The 17,403-nt window shown below is 40.9% G+C and overlaps 1 protein-coding gene and 1 pseudogene across 2 annotated transcripts in view; one reads left to right on the forward strand and one right to left on the reverse strand.

Annotated features, from left to right (window-relative positions):
* Positions 1 to 518: 518 nt before the first annotated feature.
* On the reverse strand, positions 519 to 1,799 carry LOC116529033 (annotated as a pseudogene).
* The window catches only part of FBXW7 (F-box and WD repeat domain containing 7), a 226,930-nt gene continuing 210,800 nt past the window's right edge, over positions 1,274 to 17,403 (forward strand). The window contains exons 1-2 of one of the 2 annotated variants that reach the window (XM_032246405.1): positions 1,274 to 2,224; positions 2,318 to 2,409. The gene's annotated coding sequence lies outside the window, so the exon portion shown is untranslated. The remainder of the gene's footprint in view (positions 2,225 to 2,317; positions 2,410 to 17,403) is intronic. The other variant, XM_032246407.1, reaches the window with a different exon arrangement.

Raw genomic sequence — 17,403 nt, forward strand, 5'->3', positions numbered from 1 at the left:
CTGATACGATTGACCATTCTCATGCTATTCACTCAAGACAGATTTCTCAGGATTCTAATCCTTTTATTTTAAATTTCTTTTCCTGGAGAACTACACTTTAAACTTCATAAGTTTTTACTTGACTTTCCTTTCCAGGATAACGTCTGTAGGAAAAGCTGCATTAATAGTAATAATATTTGTTTTAGAAAGAAAATAACCTTTGAGTCAGACCTGAAACACAGGCCAACATTTCTTGATGACAGTGTACACTGATGAACCAAGACGAGAAGCTCTAGAAAGCTCCAAACCGTAAGAAAGAACGATGCGTAAAAGTGAGGCACTATCAATTAAATTCTTCCCTTGACAGTCAAAAGTCCTTCCACAATCTCCCGGAGGATGGCTCCCTTCTAATCCTCCCTTCCCGCCGCCCTAACAATCTGTCCGAGGATGGGTTCCTTCCCCTGCCCAGCATTTCATCTCCTTTTCCACCGAAGACTCAGGTTGTGACTCTGTACTCAGGCCGCACCCCTGTTTCCTTTCATAGCTAGGGGGAGGGGAGGAATGTATTACAACTCATTTTTACAATGCACTGCAGTTTACAAAGCGCTTGCACTTCCACCATATCCTAGGAGCTTCGCGAGTGCCACGTGAGAGAGGCATTCATTCATTCATTCATTCATCAAACATTTGCTCTGCACGACCACACGTTATCCAGCGCTGAGTCTCACCGCCACGGCACGGGAACGGTGGGGCGGTCTCTCCCTGGAGCAGGTGCAGAGGATCAGGCCGTGGGGTAACTCCTCGATCAGTCCGGCTTTTCGAGGGCCTGTTTGGAGCCAAATGCCTCACCTTTGGGTGGTGCGCGCAGTTGCCTGAAGGCGCGGCCTAGGCCTTCTCCTTCCTCCCAAAGAAGCAGTCCCACCTGCCCCGCAGGAAACTGCTACAGAGCAAGCTCTCCGGGCCGCCCTCGGGTCAGGGGTAAAATCGGGCGGCAGCTTAGGCTCGTCTCAGCTCCTCCCCTTCCTCTCTTCAGTTCTGACGCGGCCGTAGAGGCGGCAGCAGCGGCGGCGGCTGCGAGTCCCGCGGCCCGAGGCGCACCCACCCGCTCGCCGATCCCCACTTCCTCTTCCCTTGGAGCGTCATCAGAGCGCGCCAGAGGCGCCCAGGGCGGGGTAGCTGGATGGGGAAAAAAGGCCAGCGGAGGAAGCCTCAGAGCGGAAAGAAGAGGGAGGGGGAGGAGAGCGGTTGCTAGGTAACTTGCGTCATCTGCAGGCGCCACTCTCCTCCCGCCCCTCTCTCTAGAGTGAGGCGAGAGCCCCGCACAGAGCGAGGGAGACAGCGAGCTGAGCTCCGGGCGCTGCTGCCGCCGCCGCCGAGAGTAAGAGCTAAGGAGCATCCGAGAGACTCAGCCCCTCTGCACTGGCCGCCGCTGAGACCTTCGCCCTCACCTGGGTCAGCGGGAGCCGCGGCCACACTCCTCTCCCCCCCTCACCTTCCCGGCCGGCAGCGGCGGCTGCACACGCCGGAGCCGAAGCCGGAGCCGGAGCCCGAGCCCGAGCAGGAGCCGGCGGCTTTGGGGGCAGGGAGGCGGCTACCGCCGGCCGGGACTGGGTAGCTGCTCCGCGGTGAGAGAACGCTGAGGAGGCGCCGGAGCTTCTGCCTCGTCCCGGGGCGTGGGGCGTGGGACCCCCAAGGTGTAGGGAGGGGGGTCCCAGCCGCAGCGACACATGCTGGAGCCGGGAGCGGGGGCGGCGCCGAGCGGAGCCGGCCGGGTCCCCCGCCTCGCCGCCTTTTCGGCCACCCGCCCGGGTCCGTAGCATCTTGCCCCGGAGTGTATGAGCCGGGGCCCCAACCAAGCTCTGCAACCACCCCCCAGCCGGGGGGACGGGGACCCCGATGTGAGGCGGCGGCTGGGGCGGCGGAGAGAGCGGGACCGACGCCGCCGTCCTTTGCTCACCTTCCCCCTCCCCTCAGCCCCCTTCGGGGGTCTTCTCCCTTGGCCAGTCGCCGGCCCCCCGGCTCCTTGGCTGGACTCCGGGAGGAGTTCTTAGAGCCCCCCTCCCCCGCCCCAGCCCGGAGGGCGGCGGGGCCGGGGGGGACCCGGGGGGCCGGCCACAGCCTCCGCCCGGAGGAAACTTTATAAAAACAAAACCCGGAGCCTCCCAAACGTGACTGTCCCGGGAGAAGTGGCCCTGGACGGGCAGGAGTCGCAGCCTGAAAAGACCCAGGAAGAGGAAAAGAGGAGGTAAGCGGGACCGCCGCCGCCTCTCCCCTGGCAGCACGGAAGAGACCCGAGTGGCCGCCTGGTTTAGCGACACGAGCTCCGCTTCTTCCTCAGGACCGCGCCGGAGCCTTCCGCAGCTGCCGCCTCAATCCGAAGGAGGAAGGGAACCAACCCACTTTCTGGGCGCCGCGGCTCTTCTCTAAAGTGTGAGTGGCCCTGGGAGAGGGAATTGAGGGGGAGAAAGTGGGAGGATGCCGGCGCTTCCTCCTGGAGTTTTGCTGATGTTCTCCAGGAGTGTTGGGAGTCGTAAGAGGGTCTAGGTTTATTCACAGAAGGGAGAAGGTGTTAGGGAGGCCTGTATTTTGTAACTTTTTAGCTCTTTGTACGAGTAGTGCAAGTATGCAGGTTTCTCTTGGAGGAGTTCTTTCTTCAGAGTGAATACTCGCACCTTTCTGGCCAGTAATTGGCAAAGGAAAATTGAGGAAGCCAGAGCATATGTGCGCACAGAGGCCATCTGTATCTGTAACCTTTTCCTGGTACTGTGGGTGTGTACGGTGTACTTTTTGTTTCTGGGGTACTCTTACATAGGTTCTCAAGTGAGAACCACTTACGGACCCCCGAAAGCAAAATTCCCTTTAAAAAACAACAACAACAACAACGGAAAAACAGTCTTGGGAGATTTTCATGTCAATACCTATTGGTACAGGAGTTAACCTTCTCAGTTCCTGGGTCCGTGTGTCAGGAGACACTGTAACAGATTTCACTTAGGAACTTGAGTTCTTAGGAATCACAACTTACTTGGGGAAGAGCATTTATCACATTAATCATTTTATAAAAGTATTTTTTTTTCCCTTCACCAAATTTTTAATTTTTTTTGGAGTAACATCTTAAAATGACAACACTTTTTAATTTTGTTGGAGGTTTTTCTTTTTTGAATTATCTTTATTTCTGTATCAATTTAGGATACACTTTTGATATTTAATTCTTTCAGGAATGACTTTTTCCTTCCATTGTTTTAAAGTTGAAGCCTATAAAACCTTTGACTTGCATTTTAGCAATGTTCTCAAAGTACCCAATTAAAGTTTCATGAAAGTAGTTAACATATATACAGACCTTAAGGGTTAAACATAGAGCAGAATTTTATGTAAGAAGGCATAGACAGTACTATACTGAGAATTGTGGTCCGTCTAGACAACTGTGTGGGCTCGTTCTATCTGAAGCCACTGCTGAGAGATGCTTTGTGGTAATGAATGTAAGCCTGGATTTATCAGTCTATCTGGAGTTCTCCATTCAGGATCTTGATTAAATTTATTTAAAACTCTCTCAGACTTAACAGTGTTTGGTCCTATTCTTTTAAAGTAATGAGTTCTGCAAGTTTATTAGCCTCTGTATTATGTGACAATTGATTTATAAATTCCATAGACAATTCATTTGTATATTCCATACCTGTGTCCTTAAATTTTCAGGACACAGCCAGAGTTTGTGTTTCTAGAAATACCAGAACAAGCCTCAGTTCATCTTTCCTTACTTTTTAGGTAGAGGTTTATTATTCCTACTGTCAGCTTCTCCAGCTCTTGTCTTGGAATAATGTCTCTTATTTCTTTGACCACTTTTCCCTCCTCTGAAACTTCTCCCACTGTATTGTTTTTCTTTAGTTGCCTTATTACGTTTTGGTAAGGAACCTTAAATTCTGTCTTTTAAGTGTGTACTGACATGAAAATATTGAATAGTGGATGTAATGTTAGACTTAGAATCAGAGTCATGTATTTTGTTTTTCACAAAGATATGATAACAAGAAATGTAGTCATGTAGAACCTGTATTTTGAGAAGGAGGGGAGGACAAACTAAGAAACAAACTATAGTTTGAATGTAGGTTACACTCTGTCAAAGTTGCTCACTAACTTTTGGACCTACTTTTATTGTTGCTTTAACTATAGATTGGTTAAAAATTATGATAATTTTATTTTATGTTATTTTGAGATGGAGTCTCTCTCTGTCGCCCAGGCTGGAGTGCAGTGGTGTAGTCTCGGCTCACTGCAACTTCTGCCTCCCAGGTTCAAGCGATTCTCCTGCTCTCCTGCCTCAGCATCCCCAGTAGCTGGAACTACAGGCGTACGCTACCATGTCTGGCTAGTGTTTTTGTATTTTTAGTAGAGATGGGGTTTCACCATGTCAGTCAGGCTGGTCTCAAACTCCTGACTTTAAATGATACACCCACCTCGGCCTCCCAAAGTGTTGGGATTACAGGTGTGAGCCACCGTGTCCAGCCAGAAATTATGGTAATGTTTTATTGCATGTTTGGTAGAAATGACAAAGTATTTGGGATCCCTGTCTTTGAGATGCTTTGACTTGTAGGTGGTGGAGACAATCAAACACAAATTGCACGAAGCTACAGGAAAGGGGAGATAGACCAGTATTTATCTAAGATCACACTAGATGTTAGATATTACATGGTACTTTATAGATGTTAATGTATTTTTACATTTTTCACTAGTGAATTGTTGCTTTTGGACGTGTACGTGTAGAACTAATTGAAGTGTTAAAGCAAAATCTGGAAAGATTTCTTTTAGGAAGAAAAGAGCAAGTGGAGACAACATATTTAAGACTTTTAGAATTGGAAGGCATAAGGGACAGATAAAATTATGAAATTGGTCTGAAGGGAACACAGATGGAGGTTGTTGAGTAGTGTTAGGGTCAGTTGTGTTTGTGTAGATACATGATTACAGCTCAAAGAAGCAATTGAGTGTTCCTGAGAGAGTAGTTTCAGATGACTGGGGAGAAATTACATTTTAGGGAAAGTCATTGTGCCTGGATTGGGTTTTTTTTTTTTTTTTTCCCTAGGGAACCAACATTTTTACATCATGGCTCTTGAGCTACACAGAAGGAGTGAAAAAGAAGATGCTTAGTGTGTTGCTAGTAGCTTCTTACAAAAAAGAGTTTGGCAATGGGGCAGTAAACTTTGTTTTGGATGGAAAATTGTAGGGCAACAGTTGGATACTGGTATAGTTTCCAGACAGCAAGATAGTTCAGCAGGTAATATGCCGAAAATGTAAAGTTGGAATTATTTTCAAAATATTTAGGTTTTCCAGAGTACTGATGGAAAGTGAAGAGCTGAAAAATGGGTATTTTTAGTTGGGAGTGGAAAATCTGAATGAATGAGACACTCCCTAAAATAGATATTTTAAAAGTAGATAAGAGTTGAAGTTGAAAAGGAATGAGCAGGCTTTAAACATGGCCACGAGTTTAGTCCCAGGGTATATTATTCTGTATTTTTGAAACAAGCTAAAAGTTTTTTTTTTCTTTTTCTTTTTTTTAAAATAGGGTATATAGGTCCCTTGAGATTTTGAGAAGAGTATATATAATTTCATTGTTAAAGAACTTATAAATAGGAGGACAGTTTTGTTTCCTCAAATTCATATTTTTAAAGTTCACTCTGCATTATTATCCTAAGTTTGGTCTTAATATGACGAAGTGAGGCTAAAAATAGCCGGCAGAGAGAAGGCTGCTTCCCTTGTTCGCAGTTGGTGTGTGTCTTTGTGTCCCATACAATGGAGGGGATATCCCTGTGTAGGCACAGCAGTGCTGAACATGCTTTTTTTCTTTTAACCTTTTTATTAAAAAACAAAAAGCAACTTGGCACTTAAAAAAATGTAGACATTTTTGTGGCTTGCATTTAGTATTAACTTTAACGAGGATTAAGGATTGTGAGGAAGGAAATATAGATTCACACTTTTTTATGTTTCTCATTTGGAATTCTGGGCCTTCCCACTAGCTTCTCTGACTTCTTAAAAGAGTGATTATTCAAATAACAGAAACTCTGGGGAAGAGATATTTAGACAGGGAGATAGGTCTAAGGTGATTCTAGGGTGAAGATATAGGGATTGGATTACATGCCTTATGGAGGCCTTCTCTTTTCACCTTCTACTTTCCACAAGAGTTTTTATGCAGTTGAAGCCATGTGCAGATGAATTTTGAGGCCGGGCGCGGTGGCTCAAGCCTGTAATCCCAGCACTTTGGGAGGCCAAGGTGGGTGGATCACGAGGTCAAGAGATCAAGACCATCCTGGTCAACATGGTGAAACCCCGTCTCTACTAAAAGTACAAAAAATTAGCTGGGCATGGTGGCGCGTGCCTATAATCCCAGCTACTCAGGAGGCAGAGGCAGGAGAATTGCCTGAACCCAGGAGGCGGAGGTTGCGGTGAGCCGAGATCGCGCCATTGCACTCCAGCCTGGGTAACGAGCGAAACTCCGTCTCAAAAAAAAAAAAAAAAAAAGAATTTTGAAAGGCAGCCATTTATAGTTAACATTATTTGCTAGTAAGGACAGTGGGAATCTTGGGACTCCGGTATTAGGGAGTGGTAACTTCATGCAGTTTGCCTTGGCAACTTTTGGATTGATAGGGAATTAGAGAGCCTTCAGGGTATATGTTTGTGTGTGTGTGTGTCTGTGTGTTTTAGCATCCACAAGATGACTTCCACAGGCCATGCATGGGCTCACTTCATTGTACTTTGGAGATGGGTCTTGGAGAAGTCTTCTGATGCCTTTCATCTCATTGTGTAGAGGAGGAGTTGGCAAACTTGTTTTGTAAAGGGCCAGCTAGAAAATAGTTTAGGTTTTATGGGCTACATGATATGTCACAACTTTCAATTCTGTTCTCATAGTGTGAAAGCAGCTGTAGACAACACTGAAGTGAACGAATGTTGCTGTGCTCCAATTGGCCCTTAGGAGGAGGTTTATGGACCCATCGTATAGACAACTGCCAAATCCACCAACAAACAGTATCAGCTTTATTACACTACAAAGCCAGGACTGGCTATTTTTGGTGGCCTCTGTTTTCTACATGAGGTGTTTTTCTCTGAGCTAATTTAAAATGATTCTGCATAAAACACATACTCTACTGTACAAAAAAACTTTTGTTTTGCCTTCATAGTGATGAAAACTATGGATTGAGGGACAGGGATGATGCCATCTCTAAACAGATGCAGCTAAAAAGTAGGGACTACCTGCAGTTCTTACTTAAAGATAACCGCAGTTGGCATTTAGTGATACACTGACTTTGTTTCCTGGCCTGAAGTATCTGTAAAGAAGCTTATGGGCATACTTTTGAAACCTTCTGAAAATAAATGTAAAGCATTTTTTACTTCGTATGTATGTAAAGTTAGAACTGTTTATGGTTGGTTTGAATGAGTCAAATTATAACAACATTAAAGTTTGATACTGCTACCTTTTAATGTCTTAATCTCTTGCAGTGACCAATGTGTAGAATTATTGGCTCTGCAGTTTATTTTTTGTTAATTTCAAGTAGTAGTGTATCTTAACAAATCACTTAAATCATTTAAATGCGTACTTTAAAAAGCTTTGATGTATATATATATATATATATATATATATACATATGCATGTGTATACATTTTATATGCATACATATATATATATATATATATATTTTTTTTTTTTTTTTTTTGAGACGGGGTCTCATTCTGTCACCCAGACTGGAGTGCTATGGTGTGATCTCAGCTTACTGCAACCTCCACCTCCAGGGCTTAAGTCATCCTCCCACCTCAACCTCTCAAGTAGCAGGGATCACAGGCATGCGCCACTGCACCTTACTAAATTTTTGTGTTTTTGATAGAGATGGGTTTCATCATGTTGCCCATGCTGGTCTCCAATCTTGAGCTCAGGCAATCCATCCACGTCAGCCTCCCACAGTGCTGGGATTACAGGTGTGACCCACCACATCCGGCCAGCATTGCTTTGTTTTTAAGAGTAAATCTTTCTCAAACATATTGTTCAGAAAATGTAATTCACAGGCGGGGCATGGTGGCTCACGCCTGTAATCCCAGCACTTTAGGAGGCTGAGGTGGGCGAATCACCTGAGGTCAGGAGTTTGAGACCAGCCTGACCAACATGGAGAAACCCCGTCTCTACTAAAAATACAAAAAATTAGCCGGTCGTGGTGACACATGCCTGTAATCCCAATTACTCAGGAGGCTGAGGCAGGAGAATCGCTTGAACCCAGGAGGCAGAGGTTGTGGTGAGCCAAGATCGCACCATTGCACTCCAGCCTGGGCAAGAAGAGCGAAACTGTGTTTCAAAAAAAAAAAAAAAAAATGTGTAATGCACTTTGTGGAATTTTACATTACAGCTAATATTAGAATATTTCTTTCATATGTCAGCAGATACCAACATTGGAAGATGGTATATTTAGTTTCATAATTCCTATTTATTTTAGAATTCTCTTGTTTATAGCAGGGGTAGAGACTCCTCTTGCAATTATGATCACTTTTTAGTGAGTATGAAACCTACTTTTATATTACATATAGTATTTCTACGTATTAATTGCTACCTAAATTGAACTAACAATTTACTTTTTAATTTTTCTTTTTCCCTTTTAAAAAAAGTATATAATCTGACAATGTTAGTACGTCTTTTAGAAGGTCACTATAAAGTTGCTTTCCTATTATTTGGAAAGGATTTTTAAAATCTTTTAAAAAATCTTTAATTTTTGCCTTTTCAAGTAATTTTATCATTGTTCTAAACCTAAGGATAGGTGGCAATTTAAAAGACATAAAAGTCTTTTAAAGGTGTTTATCTCATATCTGCAGATACTCCAAACAGAAATATTCTAGTTCGTTGATACTTTCAGTGGACCAGGGAAAAATGTGTATTAGTTTTTTTTTCAGTGTAGCTGAATTGTCATTACAAAAAGGTAAGTACAGTTGCTTTTAAATAATGAATTCTTGCTGTTAAATTGTTCTGTTTTTAGACTTTTCCCCCCATTAAGTATAATGAGGGAAAATGTATGCACACACACACATACACACACAATATGTGTGTGTGTATGTACATGAACCTAGTGTATTGTGCTAGATGTTTATTCCTGCGTGACTGCTGTGGAATTTAGGAAATATTAAATACTTTACAAATATTTTTAACATCACTTAATATCATCGTCTATGTCTTAATGTATTTTTATGTTTTTACTGCTTTCTGATGATACCTTATTGATACTTCTCATGATACATTTACTGTATATTTAAATGGAATGTATTTTCTCAAAGTATGTGACATTTCTGAACACTAGGGGATATATATTTTCTGAACACTACGGGATACATACCTTCTAGTAATTATATTTTTACATGCAAGTGTCTTTAAAATTTCTTCCTATTACACTTTCAGAATTGTGAAACATTTGAGGGAGCATCTGTAGTTTTCACTGAGCACTTGATCTGGATATTGGAATGACAAACTAAAATAACATTTAACAAAATTTTTCTAAAGTGTGCCTTTACAATTTTTGAGTAACACTTGATTTCTGTAAAACAGAAGGCTTATAAGAAGAAAATATGTGAGCCAGTGTTTCTCTTGTATTATCCTGCCATAGTTGAAAACCAGAAATAAACAGAAATGCACAAGAGATCTTATTGCTTGAGTATCTTCTGCTCTTCCCCCATCAGACGTAAGGGACAGCTAATGGATCAGTCAGATACTGTGCAGTTTCTATTGCTATGCTGTGTCACCTCTGCCCTTTCTTTCCAGCTGGAAGATAGCTACTGGAAATCTGGCTGTAAGAAGGAGATAGCATGTTTTCTCTCTCTCTCTCTCTCTCTGTGTGTGTGTGTGTGTGTGTGTGTGTGTGTGTGTGTGTGTGTTTATACACATGTACCTAGTGTATTGTGTTAGTTGTTCATTTCTGCATGACTGCTCTGTAATTTAGGAAATACTAAAAGACAACAAAATATAAAAATATCACTTAGCTTTTTCTCGGAGAGGATCACCATCCTCTGGCTTTGGTTTTTTCATCTCACAACATCTTGAACCCATCAACCTTTATTATTCGCACCAAATGTAAAGTCTCAAGGCAAATTGCTCGTTTGTTTTTTGAAGAATATATGTATGTGTGTGTGTCTGTGTCTATGTGTGTATATAATTTTTAAATTTTTAACAAAAATTCCTGATCTAGTCAATGCTTATGAGAATGTGTGTGTGTATATAAAATTAATTATTTTTTTAGAGGCAGGGTTGCACCTTGTCACCAGGCTGGAAGTCAGTGGCGTGATCCTTGTTCACTGCAACCTCGACCCCCTGGGCTCAAGTGATCTTCCCACCTTAGCCTCCTGAGTATCTGGGACTACAGCTGTGCACTGCCACATCCTGCTAATTAAAAATTTTTTTTTTTGTAAAGACAGGGTCTCACTATATTGCCCGGGCTGGTCTCAAACTTCAGGGCTCAAGCAATCCACTTTAGCCTCCCAAAGTGTTGGGATTACAGGCGTGGGTCACAGTGCCAGTCAGAGAGAGAGAGAGAGAGAGAGAGAGAGAGAGAGAGAGAGAGAGAGAGAGAGTGAGTGTGTGTGTGTGTGTGTGTGTGTGTGTGTGTGTGTGTAAACGGAGTTTTGCTCTTGTTGCCCAGGCTGGAGTGCAATGTTGTGCGTGATATAGGCTCACTGCAACCTCTGCCTCCCGGGTTCAATCAATTCCCCTGTCTTAGCCTCCTCAGTAGCTGGGATTACAGGCATGCACCATCAGGCATGGCTAAATTTGTATTTTCAATAGGGATGGGGCTTCACCATGTTGGTCAGGCTGGTCTGTTAACTCCCGGCCTCAGGTGATACACCTGCCTTGGCCTCCCAAAGTGCTGGGATTACAGGTGTGAGCCACTGTGCCCGGCTGAATGTATATATATTTTTAACAGCCTTTTAGGATTGCATGCTTTTTAGGGGAGTGTAGAGGGTAATATACCTTTGCATGACATTCTCTAGGTCTGAGAAGGGGTTGCTTCACTAAAAATAGTAATTTATAATTACCTAATGGTTGAAAACAAGTCTACCTGGAGCCAGCAACAGGCAGGCAGTTGGTTCTTGTAAAGTATACTGTAGATAGAAGGTTTAAGTCAGGCCATATGTTGCCTACCATTTAAATTCAACCCTTGAGTTTGACAAATAATACTGAAGTAATTCTGTGTTTTTAAAAGCATCTAAAATTTCATTAACATTTTATTAAAAGCTAAAGAAATGACAGAACTGTTGTGCTTTTTTTTGAAACGGAATCTTGCTCTGTTGCCAGGCTGGAGTGCAGTGGCGCAGTCTCGGCTCACTGCAACCTCTGCCGCCTGGGTTCAAGTGATTTTTCTGCCTCAACCTCCTGAGTAGCTGCGACCATAGGCGCGTGCCACCACGCCCAGTTTATTTTTGTGTTTTTAGTAGAGACGGGGTTTCACCATGCCATGTTGGCCAGGATTGTTCTCCATCTCTCGACCTCGTGATCTGCCTGTCTCGGCTTCCCGAAGTGCTGGGATTACAGGCGTGAGCCACCGTGCCCAGCCCTGTTGTGCTTTTTTTTTTTTTTTTTTAACAGAAAAGAAAGACTGATTTGAACATAACTGGAATTTGAATTATTTTCAAAGATCTCAGTAGTGCATGGACCAGAAAATAGTCCTTTTTTGAATAATTAATGATTATCTCTGATAGTGACTGTGGTTTAAATTGCCCATTTAGACATATCAGGACCTAATTCAGTTATCCGCTTTTTAAATTGCCCATCTCTTTAACTCTTGGAAATAAAAAGCTTTAAAAAAATCATTAAGAAGTTGAACAGAAGTTTCATCTGTGTCATTTACATCTCAAATTAAGATTGAAATAATTTTATTTACATAATTCTATTTTAACTACTTAATTTTAGTTTTTGTTTTTTCCCCAAATGATTAGTATGTGGGTTTCTTAAATTCCGTTTTTTTTTGTGCTTAGTATTTGTTGCATACAAGATCGGTTTTCAGAAATACCTTTTCTTCAATCAGTGTTTTATTGGCCGATACAAGAAATAGATGCTTCTTGATTGTTTCTGTATTTGGAAAGAATTTCTATTTTGAGAACAGTTTTGGTATGCCTTCATAACCTGTTTATTGAATAGAACTGTATATCTAAGGTATATGAAAAAAATCTAAAGAAAAACAAGATTGAGATATAGTCTTGGGAGAAAATATTTGCAAACTATGCATCTGACAAAGGTCTAATATCCAACATCTGTAAGAATTTAAATTTGCAAGAGAAAAACGGCCCCATTAAAAAGTGGGCAAAGGACATGAACAGACGCTTCTGAAAATAAGACATACATGTAACCAACAAGCATGTGAAAAAAAACTCAGTATCACTCACTGTTAGAGTAATTAAAATGAAAACCACAATGAGATACCATCTCATGCTTGTCAGAATGGCTATTATAAAAAGTAAAAAAATAACAGATGCTAGTGAGGTTGCGGAGAAAAGGGAACACTTACTGTTCGTGGTAGTGTAAATTAGTTCAGCCATTGTGGAAAGCAGTATGGCGATTCCTCAAAGAGTTAACAGCAGAACTACATTCCATCCAGCAATGCCATTACTGGGTATATTCCCAGAAGAATATAATTCATTCTACCGTAAAGACACATGCACATGAGTGTTCCTTACACCACTTATCACAATAGCAAAGATGTGGAATCAACCTAAATGCCCATCAGTACAGATTGGATAAAGAAAATATGGTACATATACACCATGGGATACTATGCAGCTGTAAAACAGAAGGATATCATGTCTTTTGTGGGAATATGGATGAAGCTGGAGGTTACTAGCCATAGCACACTAGCTCAGGGACAGAAAACCAAATACTACATGTTCTCACTTACAAGTGGGAGCTAAATGATAAGAACTTATGAACACAAGGAAGCAACAGACACTGGGGTCTACTTGAGGGGGAGGGTAGGAGTAGGGAGAGGAGCAGAAAAGATAACTATTGGGTACTGGGCTTTGTACCTGGGTGATGAAATACGTACAACACAGTCCCTGTGACATGTGTTTACCTCTGAAACCTTTACATGTACCCCTAAACCTAAAGTAAAAGCTAAAAAAAAGGGATACTGTTTAGCACTGATTATCCTGCTAGCTGTGATTTCTCCTTTTAAGGAAAATTTGCTTTAGATTTTGGTGTAATTGTAGAAATTAGAGTTGTTTGTTTGCCAGCGGATCTAGCAGGTGGTTAGGTGAGTAATGAATATTCTAGTTTAAATAAGTGTCAGCATTTTAAATGTTTTTAATATATATTTTAAATATTTTTCTTTGTTGGTAACAATTTGAATTATGCTTCAAGGGTCTTCACATTTCAGAGGTTTTCAAAAAAGACTATAGCAAGTTACTGGTTGGGAAGAAGAGCATGTTCTCTCTAGTTTATTTGATTTCTTTCTGGTTCTTAGGTATGTAATACTGGAAGGTCGTGTTGATAAATATTTGGGTTGTAAGTTTTGTTTTGCATGATTGGTGGTCTCTTAATTGACTGCTGTGTGAATTTGGCAATATAAACTGGAATGCTTATACAGTGAGTAGGAAACCTTTTCCTACTGAGTGTTATGCAGGCAGATTTTTTTTTTCCTGCAGAAAAATACTAAACTTTTATATTACCAGATTTAGACATTTAGAGGAAGAAACAAAATTTTCAATTTTTTATAAATGAGCAGAAGAGAATTGGGTTGCACAGAGATGGGGAGAGAGATAATAAAGGAAGGAGGGAAGAAGAAGCAGACACCAGGGTGAGTGGCTCTGGAAGTTTTGAGGTCAGCCTTAGTCAGAGGTCACACCCTGTTATTTCTTTGGGTTGTGGACATGGGGTGTTACCACTTGTTATCTGCTATCCTTTGAAATGATGATTAGATGATTGGTTTTTATTCATACCTTTTCAACATTCGAGCTCTTTAAACCATTAAAGGTTTAGTTTGTAGGGGATAATCAGTGTTATTTTAGGGTGGGAAACCACCACATCTGCTAGGAGAAGGGGATGGCCAAAGAGTTTTTAACTTACAGAGGAGTTTGTTTTTTTTTTTTCTGTTTTTTTTCTTCGTTGTCCCTATTTCACTAGCTTTGTCTGAGAGGGGTGCTTGTAATTCTGTATATGACATAGTAGCTGAGACGCAAGCTTTGGAGTTGGTAAACCCAGGTTCTGCTGCTTTATGATCTCAGGCAAGTTATTTATTCCATGTGTGTTTCTTGTAAAACTGGGATGATAATAATAGTACCTATTTTCCTCATGGAGTAATTAAGAAGATTGAGTGAGAGAATGCATGTAAGCCTTTAGCACAGTGTCTGGCTAAGTTAGCATTCAGTAAATGTTAGCTGCTGCAATAATAATAAAGAAATAGTATTAAGTTATTATTTCTGTGAGGGTGCTGGTTTTCTCAGTGCTGAGGTATTGGTGGTCTTTGCTCCTAAATGTGTCACTATTTTGAATACTGCCTTTATTCAGCATCAGATTCAGTTCAGATTTACTGAACACCTACTATATCAGGCATTGATCTAAATGAGCAAAACATAAAAATACCTGCTCTCTTGAAACTTACTTTCTGATTAGGAGAGACAAAATACACAAAACAAAATAGATGATGTGTCACTCATGAAATTTGGTTGTTGGACTTTGTCTAAGCTTTCATTAACCAAATCTAGCAGTCTTAACCTTTCAATATTTTCTAATTGTTCCTGTTGCTGTGCTTGAGAGTGTATGGAGGTAGGGGCACCCTAAAAGCATATCATAGACTAGCTTTATTTTCTCCAGATTTAGCTTTATTCTGATTTTAAGGCAGACTTTTAAATGATAGTCTTCATCATTTCCTTCATTTATTACTTAAAATGGCAATCTAAAAACTTTCCCCAAAACTTATATTGCACATCATTCTGAGGGAGGTTGCTCTTCCCCAGCTTCTCCTCTCTTGCTCATTTATGCCATTTTCTTAGGAGGGGATGCTAAAAGCCTCTTTTTAGAAGTATTTTCTGACTAGTCTAACTGTATACTTTCCCTTCTCGTATTTTATGTTTTTCATCCTTTATTTATTGTTAATTTGTCATACTTGCTTATTTTCTTAAAAAAAATTTTTTTTCTATCTCTTCAATTCAATTGTGAAAGTTTTTAGGTCAGGGACCACTTTTCTGTTCTGACCTTGAGCTTCCTCTCTTGAGAAAAAGATAATACCTCCCAAGGATGTTGTGAGATCTCAAAGAGATAATGTGTGAAAGGGGTCCTGCAGCCAGATCCTTAATAAATGGTAGCTGCTGCTTTGAACCACTCTAGTCCCTAAAAGTTGGTGCTGTGCATATAGTCAGTGCTTAAAAATGCTTGTTAATTTTTCCTGAATTGAGTTTGTGAACTTTCAATTTTCACTTGTGGTGGTAGTTTTAATTTTTGCTTTAGATAAGATTCAAAATACTACTTTTCAAGTGTCAGATGATAAATGCCGGGTCATTAGCTCAACAGTGATTAGGAGCAGGAACTTGAGCCATCATTGTTTGGGTTCAAGTACAGGCTACCTACCATACTTGCTGGTTTGTGTGACCTTTGGCAAGTTGTTTAACCTCCCTCAGTTTCTTTATAAGGAGGGGAAAATAATATCTACCTACCTCGTGGATACTTTGTTGTTAGTATTAAAGGAAATAAATGAGAAGCTGGAAACAGTGGTTAGCATATAACAATCTATAACAGGGTCCCCGGGGGACATGTGGCAATATTTGGTGATGTTTCCGATGGTCATTTAGGGGAGTGGGGAGAGGAAAGGGTGCTACTGGTATCTAGTGGATAGAGGTTAGGTGTAAACAAGGTGGACAGCGTCTGCAACAAAAAATTACCTGGTCCAAATGCCAGCCCTGCCAAGCAGTATTAGGAAACCCAGCTCTATAATTAAACTCTGTTTCTCATTTGGATAGCTCCTTTGTATGAGGTACTTTGCCATTTATATTCTGTATAAATGCTGATTGTTGATAAAGATGAGTCACAGACATGGATAGGCTTCATTTAACATTCAGTTTAAAAGACATGTAGGAAGGTTAGTAGATTTCATTATATTTTTTAAGATTACAGGGAAATTACTCCAAAATTAATCTAAAAGTGCTTACACTTTTTTCAAAAACTGGGAAAAGATTCCATATGGATTTTACTCATTTAATTTTTTTAATGGCAAACTGTTCATGTAAAAATATATTGAGAATAGAGGGCTTATGAGAGATGATTGCCATAATATGTATTCATAAATTCAAATGTACACTTAAAATACAGGTATCAAGGTTAATGGAATGATCTTTTGGGGGAAACCTTGGAGCACTCCCTCTTTCCTTATGTTTTATTGCTTACCACGTCAAGGGCCCTTTAACTTAGGACCTTGTTTTTCTATGTGTTCTTTTTCCCTTAATTGTTTAAAATTGGACCCTTACTAAAAATACAAAAAATTAGCTGGGTGTGGTGCCATGCACCTGTAATCCCAGCTACAGGAGTATGAGGCAAGGAGAATTGCTTGAACCAGGGAGATGGAGGTTTCAGTGAGCTGAGATTGCATCATTGCACTCTAGCCTGGGTGACAGAGCAAGACTCAGTCTCAAAAAAAAAAAAAAAAAAAAAAAAACACACACAAAAATTGGACCCTTACAGTGCCTTGTCCATTTCAGAAGACTCTTAATTGATTTCCTTGCTTCTGTTCTTTCTTTGTATTGCACTTGAATTGACTCTTCTTTGTTAGGATCCCTTCTAGTCCAGGTCCAATCTACCCTTCAGAGCTCTTTCCATGCTCCCCTTATTTCTGGGAGAGAATTCAGCCTTAATACCCTAAGGCCGGAGTTTGAATGTACTTATTGACTTTTCTGCTATTTATAGGGTTTGTTGTGTATTATCTTTGGGAGAATTGGGAAGTCGTATTATTTTCTGTATTTTGTGGTTCAGATGACTTCTTTTCACTTGTATCCAAACACTGGCTGTGTGTCCATGTATATACAGCATGTATGTACTTTAATGTCTATTTGTATGTGTGTGTACGTGTATAGTCTTTCATGTATATTTGTCTCAACACCTTGCTATTTTCTCTGCTTGGAATATTCTATTCTTTTCATCTGGGAACGTTTGTTTCTTCAGACCCTACTTAAATATTGGTCTTCTAGGAAGTGTGTCCTGATTAATGTAGGTAGAGTTAGAGTTATTTTTTTCCACTGGTTACCCACAGTATCTGTGGTTTTTATAGCACTTAACATCCTTATTTGTATTTGTCTCTTCTACTGGTCTGTCAGTTCTTTGAGGATAAGAGTCTAGTCTTAGTCAATACCTGCTCCCCCAAGTACCTAACATTCCTGCCACATTGTGGACATATAGTATATTAACAAATGAACGGAAGAGATAAAAAACTGGAAAGCTTTTAAATA

Source organism: Sapajus apella, unplaced genomic scaffold (assembly GCF_009761245.1).
Source record: "Sapajus apella isolate SASKATOON/1434 unplaced genomic scaffold, GSC_monkey_1.0 scaffold61, whole genome shotgun sequence".
Lineage (NCBI taxonomy): Eukaryota > Metazoa > Chordata > Mammalia > Primates > Cebidae > Sapajus > Sapajus apella.